The following is an 11,544-nucleotide window of genomic DNA, read 5'->3' on the forward strand; positions in this document are numbered from 1 at the left end:
TCTGGGATATGGTCTGGATGTGGCTCCAGAAGAGCCCATTACCCCACTCGTGCTGCCCCAAGGGCCCCGGGGAGACTGATGGCACCAGCGTGTGCTCCCACTGTCTGGGGCTGGTATGAAACCTGCAGCTGGGCGAGTCCAGGCTCTACAAGTGGTGGCTGCTCTCCGCTCTGCAGCCCTTGGGTGCCCTCCTGAGAGGATGGAGAAGCTCAGGCAAGAAAGGGGGCAAGAAACGCAAGTCTGAGTAACTGAGAAACTGATGTTACTTGTGCCTGGCAGCAAATGGGCACCGAGGGACAGGATCCACTGCGGCCATGCCCAGCTCTGCCTCAGCCCATGCCCAGGCAGGAGCGGCTCAACACAAGGAGAGTGCAGCAGGGCCTGACCCTGCGGCCACCTCCCAGCACTGCTGGTGTCAGGGTGAGGGCTCAGCACCAGGGTTTACTGAGCTTGGTGTCAAAGGCCAGCCAGAAGGGTATAACCCCAAGGACACAACACTGAGGTGCTCTGTAACGCTGCTGTGCTGGAGGAAGGCAATGCCTTGCCCCGGCCCCCTCCCTGCAAGGGCTCCTCTTCCAATCAAACCGAAAACCATTGCAGGTGAAATGTCTGTTGCACCAACAGCCAGGATTTGTGACAGTTTTACACATGCACCAGAACTCACAGAACCTGTTTGGCAAAGGCACTGACAGTCACAGGTGCTTTAATGGCCTTTACATTGCAAACATGAGTCTTTCAATCTTGCCTTTAAGAGTAATACTGTAAAATAGGGACCAGCAAGGTGGACAAAGAGCTGGCAGCCAGGACTCCAGCGCTGCTCCGGCCACCTTGCTCCTGGGTGGCCCTTTGGTTGCTACTAAACCATCTAAAGGTGTCGGGAGATGCTATGCTCTGATCTTGTATGGATCTAGACACCTGGTGCTCATAAACCTGTGTCCTCCATCCACAGCAGGTCCTGTGAGCCCTGTGTCTGAGTTACACGTGGTGTGTGGGGTCAGGTCTCCCCATGCCCTGGCAGGGCTGCTCTGCTCATTTCTGGGCCTCGGTTTTTCCTGTGGAGGAGGCAGCTGGGCTGTTCAGTCACATCTGGGTTTTGCCATCTCTAGTGAGGACAAGAGCTTTGGAACAATTCTTATCTTTATCTGTCCGTCACCCTATGCCTCGGACAAACACGCGAGTCCTGCTTGGGAGACCCATTGTGAACCCCAAGGTTGTCCTGCCCAGGAGGAGGAGGATCTTTACAAGGTGGGGTAGCTGGAGCAGAGGGACTCAAGCAGAGCTTCTGCCTGTCAGGAGGAGAACTGATTTGAGGAGCTTGTCCCACGCTTGATGGGGTTTTATGTCTGGAAATCAAAGCTGTGGCTTCTGTTAAGTCCCTGGGGAGGTGGAAGCTCAATCCTAAGCCGGAATCTTTGGGAAATGATCTGGGGAAAAAGGGTCCAGTTGCGATGCCACAGACACCCCGCTTGTTCATTGCCAAATAAAGGCTTGCCATGGTCCAGCCTCTGCAGAGACCCGGCTGCTCTGCTGCTCCAGAGCAAGATAGCGCTGAAACCCAAACAGCGATGCCAAGTGACTCCAGTTCCTCCCATTCTCTCCCAGTGCGTGGAGCAGGAGAGGAGCAGGCTCCAACCCCAGCAGCTGGGTGTGGAGTGTGTTTGTGTTCTCTGATAACACAGATTGGCGATCTTCTCTCCTCACATTTAATTTGCCCTTTCCTCTAGCCCTCTGTCCTTACCCAATGCCACTTGGCATCGCCTCCCTCCCAGCCTACAGCTTCCCGCTGTTTTGACAAAACCCTGTTATAAGATACAGCTGCTGAGAGATGTAGTAAAGATACAGCTCTTGGGTAAGGAGAGCCGTGGGCTTTCTCATGTTCTCATTCTTTTCCATGGTCAGGAATTTATTGTTGATCTTAATCTCAGGCCAGGCAACGTCACTGCACGGTGACAGTAAATTTACTTGCACAATTTGCTGATAGGCAGATTTGTTTGTCTTCTCATGAGGATGCTGAAGGGGGGAGGGCTTGGGAGAAGGGAGTTTCTTTTCATGCCTTTTAATCTCTGAAACAAGCAGGAGGATGGAGGACGGGGGAATGGCAGTTCTGGCTTGAAGGGAGTACTTGAGCCTCTTTCCAGCTCTAATTCCCAGCCTTAGCAGGGGCTGAGGCAATGCCTGTGCTTCCCCCATCAGGTTCCTTGAGATGCTGTGCAGCCATGAGCTGCCCTCACCGTTCCTGCCCACTGGTTCCCAGGTTGGACTCTTTATGCCCAATGTGTTCCTGCAGGTGAGCTTAGGCACTGGCAATGAAAAAGAAACGTGGCCAAATGCTTAAAGCTCCTGCTTGGGATGTGATATATCTTTTTCCAGGTCATGTGTGCTTTGGCTTCTTGATCTGCGTAGTGGGGATAAGAAATTGCCCCTACATCATAAGGGTGGTGCAGTGTTTAATTACTGTTTGTAAATGTCTGAGAGATCATCTGATAAAGGTACCTCTGATACAGTGCTCCAGGGTGTCACCAACCCACACTCCCCTCCGAGGCAGTGTACTGTAAGGCTTCCACCTCTGAGCCTGTCCCTGTAAACCTGCAGCAATAACCGGCCCCGCTGGGCCAGGGGATGCAGTGGGACACTGCAGGAGTGCTCTGGTCTCTGACACATTGCCCTGTGTCCCATGAAAGCACCATCTCATCCAGGCTGGACTGACCTGGAAGGAGTTTCCTTTGCTCCCTTGGTCGGTTTATGTGGCTGATGGGCTGCAGTAAATCCATACATCTTTGTCAGGCGGGAGGTCTTTGGCTTGAAGCAAGATGTTACACCTCTGGGAGACACCTGGATGAGGGCATGGTTGTAGTGACCTACAAGACAAACAGGGAAAGGATGTAAATATCAAACAGGGCTGCAACAGTGGCACTGAGGAAGGAGAGCGCATCAGTCAGTGAATGTAACAGAAGGAAAAAGAACCGGTATAACAGGACTGCATGGGGAAATCACTTCTGGATTTAAAAAGTGCTGTCCTGGGCAGAGCTTATTTCGAGGGACACTGATAAGGTGACACTAAACTTAGTCCTGATCATAGGAACATACAGAGATATTGGCCATTTTAAAGAACATACAGGAGGAGAACTCACACATGGTCTAACGTGTAAGATAACTACATGGCTACGTGCCCTCCCACTCCAGGTCTGAAACCTTGCCATGCAATGGGCCAGGAGCACACTACAGGACTGTGGATCCCGGTACATTATGCACTAATGTGGCTTCTCCTGAAGCCTCTGGCATCTACAGTTTATTGTGGAGTGTTCTAGTGATTCCTTATGGCTACCCTAAACTGTCAGGACTGTTTCTGGATGGTTTCTCAGCAGAGGCTCAAAAGGACCTACCCAGAGCTCTTGGAAGGGGGACTCAGCAGTGTCCTGATACCAGCTTAAATCAAATGTGCCTTAAGAAGCTCTGAGTGACCTGAACTTGTGTAAGAAGGTGCTCTGCACCCCAGAGTATCTGAACCAAACTCACCAGCAGCATCTTTCTTCGCAGCCCAGGGCTCAATGGAGAAGGCCATTGTCCAACTTTTCCCCATTTAATCCTCCTGTGGGGTTGGACACAAGCACTGTCTGGCCAGAAATGGTGTTGCTTTGCTTGCAGAAATCCAGAGGTCTGTTTCAGGAAAAGAAAAAGAGCTTGTGAATGCCTTTGAATGGGCTTTACCTGTGGGTAATTACCAACAAAGCAAAACCCACATTTAAAATCCAGTTGTCTCCATCGTGAGTGATTGTAATGACACAGCTGGAGGCAGCAGTAGGGCCAAACTCTTGGGAGTGCTTCCCAAGTGTAGGCAAGGCTCTTTGTGACTGCCCAGCATGCAGAGGTTGCATTTACACAGACGCTGAGGACTTGAATTCTTGCAGAGAATGTGGCTTTGGGTGTTCAGCTGCTGTCTCAGGCTCCTCTGATGTCAGCTCTAAGTGACCTGTTTTGCTCAGGACACCAACTGAGCACTGAAGTCAAGGTGGTGCTGCCAAGACCCCAGGGGGCACCCATGGAAGTGCTACAGAGGCAGGGAGGTGTGTGTGGCTGCAGGGTGGGCTTTGAGCTAAGGATGACTTGAGGAATCTGTACTTGGGGTTGTTCAAGCCTGCAGGTAACTGCTGGGGGCTCTGTGCCCTCCTGCAGCTCGCAGCAAGCTCGGGGTTCAGCTCTGTCCTTACGCTGCTCGCAGTCCCCGAGCTCCTTACAACCTGGACAGAGATGCCAGAGGTCCCTGGGGGTGCAGATCACGCTCTCCTGGAGCTGCCTCCTGCACTCTCAGCCCTGGTGCTGGCTGCAGCTTGTCTACAACCTATGCACAGAAACACGCTTCATCCACAGCTCCTGGGGAGCATCACGCTCCTCAGAGAACTGCTGTCCTTAGAGGCAAAAACCTCTGGTGCCAAGGTTATATGAGCTACCCAAAATCACAGCATGGGTCACAGGACAAAGGGAAAGGCTTGTCAGATTCCCAGGATGAAGCCTTACCTCTTGGAATGTGCTCTGAGGTATAAAACACTTATTGCTGGCTGAAAAGGACCTTTTCTAATCAAGCTGTAGCGAGAGAAAACCTCTACTGGTCAAGGCTAACTCAGTGATGTAAGTGGAGGAGTCCAGTTCAAGCACAAGAGTGGGAAGGCAGCAAGAAGACACCGGCATGAAAGATTCAACACAAAAAAAGACTGATCTTTTCCTATTTCTTTCTTATGTTTCCTCCATAAGCAGGTGCAGTGCCTACAGAAGTCATGATGTTTAGCTAGCTTTATTTTAATATAGGGTTTGGTCCCAGGGCTGAAGATGGCTTTGACAGCTCGGGGAACTCTGTTCCTGGCTTTCACTCATTTTTTCCTCCACTATTTGTCCATTTTCAGCTGTCACTGCCTCAAGAGCAGGTCCTCCAGTTACTGGACAAAAGTTCCTTTTTGCCTGAGAGCAGTGACCATGTAAAGACTGCAGGATCTGTCCACCTTTTTCTCCTCAGATGTTTCTCTGTCTATAGTCATAAATTATCAGACACTGACATCTTTCAAATAGATAGTTTCCTGTTCTGCTTCTTGTAGGTTAGATATTATCTCCTACAGTAAATCATGAGTCAGTGATTAATTCAAGAAGGCCGTTCCCAGAAGCAAATTCTTACAATGTTAAAATTAATATGATGCGAAGCCATTATAATATGATATAGAAAATAATTATGGCCTGCAAACCAGTTTAATCAACCGGGAACGTGCTGGCGCAGGTACTCGGTCAGAGTGAGTCAGCCTCAGAAAGTTCAGCCTTAGCATATGGCTTGTGTGAGCACACAGGATTACCCCATGTCAGCTGAGGCTGGTAACTCTGTACGTGTGCTCTTTGCACACCCAGCTTGTGAGGTAAGACATGTTTGTCTAAAACACCTTTGCTGATGTTTAAACTAGATCAAATTACTATAAAAGCCTGAATTGCTTCAAGAACATGCATGCAGCCAGTTAAGATGTCTCAGCTGATGAGTGGCAGCTTATTAAGTTTATTAAATTGTGTTGTCTTCATTGTGTCTTAAACAGGGCTGCAAAGTCATCAAATACTCTAAAGAGTCAACGTGCTGTGCCTCACCACACGGTGGATGTGTCCATCCTGCCCTCAAGGCAGTTTAGAAGGGGACAGCTCACTAGGAGATGGGTGCAATGCAGACATGCTGTGCAGAAAAAGACAAACGCTCTCTCTAAAGAAGAACAAAACAATCCAAAGGTAATCACAGCTACAGCAAGACGCCATTGAAGGGACAGAGAAGTCCATTAGCAGTGCATATATTATTATAAACTATCTGATAATTGTTAATAACACTTTGGGGTTTAACATCTTCCATATCTCAAAACATTGTGAATTCCTGTGGACTAAAGCTTACAACACCCAGAGAAGCTCGGTCATGGTGGCATGGGTGGGGAGCAGCAGGCACAGAACAGTTAAGTGACTTACACAAGGGTGAATCAGCAGTTGGTTCAGGAACTGAAGCGGAAGGTGAGGGCCCCAGCTGATACAAACTGGCACAGATCCACGGTGAGTGGAAGGGCACAGTCCATTACATCACTTGCACGTACCCAGACCTGATTCCCAGCTCTGAGGTTGAACCTCAAAAGCCAGTACCTCTTCAAGATGTAATGTTCACCTGCCTTGAGCTTCTTGGCAGAAGTTTCCTGTAACCAACCAACACAGGCTGGGTTTTGGGGATGAAAACTCCTGGGATGCTCTGGGGTCTTTCAGTACCAAAGCCAGTGATGTTGCTGCTGTCCCAGGGTCAGGGATCTGTTCTTCCTCCCTTGGTACTGAGGAGTTCCTGCCTGGTGTGTGCTCAAGATTTGCTTGAAAAGGTTAATGCAGAATTAAAAAGGGGCACCTCTGGGTATGAGCAAAGGAAATTCAGCCCCAGTAGAAATGTAAAAGATAAAGCATATGAGAAAGCAGCTTAGCTGTGGGACTTCCACCTTACCTGTAACTGACAATGAGGAATCTTGTTCCTTCTTGGCTGGATTTGAGAAACAGTACAACACTAAACATGCATTGCAGACACAGTCAAGCGTCAGTTAAAGATCAGGTCCACTGAAGTCAACACAAAGGCACAAGGTGAGTTTAGCAGCTTTGGAATTCAGTGTGAAATAAAATGTTTCCTCTTACCAGCGAAGGGAAGTATCCAGTTCCTTCCCTGGACAATGAGGTGCTGTCGATCTCTGCAGACTGATGAGGGACACCATTGCATCCTGGACATGGGGTTTCATTCTAGCAAGAGAACTACCCCACTTTGCTGCCCAAGCTGCACCAGTGACCTCTCGCTGTGATAACTCATTGGGTTTAAGCTGTGTATCTGTTGCTCCAAACAGCTTTCATGGGAAACTGCCACCCCAGGTTACAAATGGGCATGAACATTATTTGTAGTTTGTACCGTTCCTTCCTTCTTTCAAGCTGAAATTTATTGGGTTTTAAGGTTTTTCTGATATCCTCCTGTTCTGTGTGATACAGAAAAAGCTCACAATTTCATTTTTTCTTAGTTATCTCACATGCATTTCCAGCCATCTCATTTTTCTTCCCTCTAAATTAAACATCTGTAGTGTTTTCAGTCTTTACCAGGACTCTAACGGTCATCTCTTATTTATAAATGATCTGTGCTGTAGTTCTTTCTTAGAATTAGGGTGGCCAGGACTAAAGGTGACATTCCAGCTGAAGAGGCACCAGCAGCAGAAATGATGGGATATTTCCTGTATCATTCTCTAAGTCATTGCTTGCACCCCCAAATTTTATGCTTTGATTGTGATTGTGCATTGAAGTAGATGCCTTCATTGTTTCAAATTCTAATCTTTTCATGCTTTTCCTGATGCATGGAAAACTACATGAAAAATCATGGAAAACTGAATATTGCTGAGTATGAGGAAGGTAAAATTTCTCTGCTGCCTTCGCAGCAAGTTTTATATACTGGGAGCCATGGCAAATCCAAAATCTCACCCTTAACATCTGAGTTGGACCCAGTCAATTCAGCCTGCGGGCAGAATGCAGATCTGCAGTCACCACACCTTCCCCAGCTGTGCTCCCAGAAATGGGCTTTTCAAAAAAGAGGCCTAGGCAGGGCTCTATTTATAGAGCCAAAGAAACCAAACCCTGCCTGTGTCATGCATGATACCCCCAGCTTCTCAGATGTGGTCCCATGAAGTGCTGAGTGCCCTCAGCAGCATGCCAATCCCAGGAAAGAAAAGAACAGTGGGACATGGAAGGTCTGGAACACCATACAAGATGAAAGAAATAGCTTTGTACTAACACAAATGGGAAATTATTCCAGTATGTAGGATGGAAAGAGCTGAAGTTCCTGATCTTTACGAGCATTCTGTCATTATGTGTACTTTGTTAATTGTCTTGTCTGACAGTTACCAATGGAAAATATTCTGGAAGTGCCTGGAAGCACCTTAGTTTGTATTCTGATGACTTCAGAGTTGGGTTCTGAGAGTGTCCCCCCAGAAACAGCATGTGCATAACAGTGAGGGAAAGAGAACAGGATAGATGGGATTGAACAAGGCAATGCAGTCAAGAGGAGAAAAGAAAGTAGTTTGGGCATTAAATCACTCATGCAAAGCACAAGGATGAATGGATTTGTAGAAGTTTCTGCAGGATCAAGGAGCAGGGAGGATGCGAGGTTAAAAGTGGGGAAATAGAAGCCTGTGTAGGATGAGTTGATTAAAAACCACCATCCAGAAGGACCCATGCTGCTGGTGTACAGCAGCAGCAACCCAAGTGACCTGCTGCCCCTTAAGAAAGGACCAGAAACGACTGGGAGATGAATGGAGGCCCTTGCTCTGCTTGGTCTTGCAAAAGAGCAGACTAAGGAGAAGACTGGATGGGATGGGCAGACAGTGCTGTCTGCTGGAGAACCTGCTGTTGATTTACAGTGAGATCATGGGCAAATCACTCCACCAGTCTGGTTTTCTACTGCAGCTGAGCTGTTTCTTGCTACGTGCATGGACAAGTGTAATAGTGCTACTACAGTGCTAAAAGTAATAAAACTCAAATGTGTTCCACTTCCATTAAAACTGGGAATTGGATCCCAGGTCTCCAGTTTTTGTTATCTGTACCCTTAATACTTGCAGATTTGGCCTTTGCCATAAAAATGCCACCTGACTTATAAAGCGAATGGTCACAAATAATCTTTTCCACATGTTTTTCTTTGTAGGAAAATGCTTCAGGACAAATCAAGATTTGAGGTATGTGATCCAACTCTGAGAATATCAGCAGAGCTGCTCTGACTTACACTGTGTTTCACTTGAGCCCCTGTGTGATACTCCCAGGATGCCAAACTTGGAGGAGGAGATTTCTCAAGATGGGATATGAGGGCTTGTCCACATGCAGCAGGCAGGGATCTCGAGCTAGCTGGTTTTTATCAAGCCCCAGAACTCAAAACAGAACAGCCACTGCACTGCCTTGGCTTGCATCTCCACGTGGCCTTGCCATGTGGAGGCCCTGCCATGTGGAAGCCCTGCCACGTGCTTGAGGTTCTCCACCCTGCTCTCCATGGACAAGAGGGTTGTGCTGAGGAAAGCAAGATTGCTCCAATTTGCTAGAACTGGCTATTAAAATTGCAGCAGGTTTCCAAAGCAGCTGATAAAAAACTGCATCTGCAAGCTGCATTCTCTGGTGTTGCCCAGGCTTGGCTGCTCCTGCTGACCAGCCTGCTGTGGCTTGGATGGAGTCCCATGCTCAGCCCTGCCCCATCCAGGGGAGTTACTACTCCAGCAGCACGTTCCTGATTAGCGCCTTCCAGGATAAGCACGTGTCAGGGAAGAAACAGCTACAGAGCCCTTCTCCCATCCAGTGCATCCAGCTCTGGGTTTGGCATGCCCATCATCACCTCGGTGTTGTTGAAAGTAATTGGAGATTAGACATCTACACACCCTTGGAAATGAACCTCCTGCTCCAGTGAGCACACACCTCTGTGCCCTGTGGATTGTGGGAGTGTGAGGGGGCTCCGTGCTGCAAGGTGAGTCCATCAGAACGACCTGGCAAACTCCAGCCCTCTGCTATACGTAGGGAGGTATGAGGACACAGGGAAACTGGCAGTTATAGAAGTGGGTCAACTCACCTGTGAGGTGTTCTAGGTCAGGTAATAAGAAGCAAATAAGCTCTTTACATGGCCTAAATTACAAGTGGGTAAACTTTACATACTGGCCATTTATCCCTGACTACCCAGCTAAAGGAATGTACTCCAAAATGGCTTGTGCTGAAGAGGACACAGTCAAGTGCTTTTGGTGGAGAAAATGAAGTCAGCAGCCCCGAAACAGGCTGGCCTTAATGGATCTAAAGCTTCCCCTCCCCTGCCTAGTGCAGTAACTTTTCTCTAGGGATAAAGCTTAAGAAAGAATCAGCCAAGCCCTTGTGTAGCTTGTGGTTTGGCTTCCTGCCTGCTCTGCCCTTCAAGCAGGAAATTCTCAAAGGGAAGGGAGTGCTTTGTGAAGCTCCCTTAAGACTCTGCCTCTTCTCTTTTAGTCAGAACTTAGCATCAGGTCATCTGGAGCTCCTGGAAGCTGACCAGACAGACTGATGGCGCCTACAGACGGTATTTAAGCAACTTCTCCACCTTGATCATTTTCCCCTCATCTTTTGTCCTTTGCGTCCTTGATTGCTATTATTCAATCTGAGATAATACATGCCTGATATCACTGAGATGGGAGAGACAAGCAAGGAGAAAGAGATCAAAGGAAGGAGAAGAAAAAGAAGATACCAAAGGCAGAAGAAGAAAGAGGGAAGATGCCAAATACTTCCTTGATTCACCTGCTTTACATACCCAGCACACAAAGTTTCAGAAATCCTCAATATACTTAATTTTCAGAGTTCTGGGGTTACCACATCGTCACCAGACAGCAGGAGACTGTCAGCAGGGGCCATGGGCATCCTCTTCCCACCGGCAGAGGAACCCGCTTGAAAGCCGGCTCCAGAAAGCCCAGGAGGCCCTTGGCACCTGGGAGCTTGGCTGCGCTTGAAAAGGAACCCGGGCAAACGGGATGGGTTTAAAATGTCTTTCTGCTTCCCTCTGCTGGCCAGATACCAGATGTACCGGTGTCATTCCTGCTCAGGGTGAGGGATAGCAGGAGACAGGAAGCCACAGGAGCCTTGTGCTCTCACTGCACGAGTGTTAACTTCTCCGGTTTACTTGGATTTCAGAAGAAACGCACCACGTACGTGTGTGTGTTCTGGAGAGCTCAACAACACTGGGAATGGGACTAGGGTGAAAGCTGGGTGGGAGATGGTAGGAGGTGGTTCAGGTGAGGGCATTATGTGAGTAATTTCAGGATTTAATGCAGTAATACTATTGCATTAGCACATTTCTCACCCTGTTGCAAAAACAACAACAAAAACAAACCAAAAACCAAAACCCAAAACAAACAAAGCAAAACCAACACCAAAACAAAGACGTAAACTGCAAACGGTTTTGTTACTCACTTATTCTGAAGGAGTTTATACTGAAATCTCCTTGATTGAGAGTGAAATCTTTTTTTTTTTCCACGAGTCTGGGATTACTTTCCTGTGGTGTTTATAAGGACTGGAAGAAATCTTGAAACCTAAAATCTGAATATGGAGATAGAGGAAAAGTAACTACAACCCCAGCTTTCGGTTTAAATGGCATATGTAAAGGCAAATCTAACATTAATGCAATGTTCAAGCCAAGAAATCAGTCGTCATTTCTGCATTTAATTGCCGTTTTATTTCAGAAGCAGAGGGAATAAAAGCACTGTGCAGCAGCACTGCTCATGAGGGGGCTTTAAGGGGGACTCAGTGCCGTTAAATCGCTTCTGCGGGCTGTCCTCATTTACCGACTCGGGCACCTCATCCGTTCCCTTCACGGGGCCACCCTCTCAGCTGAAGCGCTGAGGAGCGATGGGCGGACAGGGGCGGGAGGAGCCGCTCGGTGACAGGACGCGAGGAACGCCTCCGCCGCGGGGGTGCCCCCCATCCCGGCCCCACTGCCCACCGCTGCCTCCCCGTACGTGCCGGCTAGCTGCGGCCCTC

At 48.4% G+C, this 11,544-nt stretch overlaps 1 long non-coding RNA gene across 2 annotated transcripts; it reads right to left on the bottom strand.

Annotated features, from left to right (window-relative positions):
* Positions 1 to 5,003: 5,003 nt before the first annotated feature.
* On the bottom strand, positions 5,004 to 11,457 carry LOC133223159 (uncharacterized). 2 transcript variants are annotated; one of them, XR_009728478.1, is made up of 2 exons: positions 10,978 to 11,457; positions 5,004 to 6,600 (listed from the first exon to the last, which is right to left on the bottom strand). It is a non-coding gene; the product is annotated as an uncharacterized LOC133223159 (long non-coding RNA). The 2 variants fall into 2 exon arrangements; XR_009728479.1 differs by lacking the exon at positions 10,978 to 11,457 and adding an exon at positions 10,309 to 10,616.
* Between the last annotated feature and the right edge of the window lie 87 nt (positions 11,458 to 11,544).

Source organism: Neopsephotus bourkii, unplaced genomic scaffold (assembly GCF_033783945.1).
Source record: "Neopsephotus bourkii isolate Nb327-2 ecotype Australia unplaced genomic scaffold, CSIRO-AGI_Nbou_v1 NB_1632, whole genome shotgun sequence".
Classification (NCBI taxonomy): Eukaryota; Metazoa; Chordata; class Aves; order Psittaciformes; family Psittacidae; genus Neopsephotus; species Neopsephotus bourkii.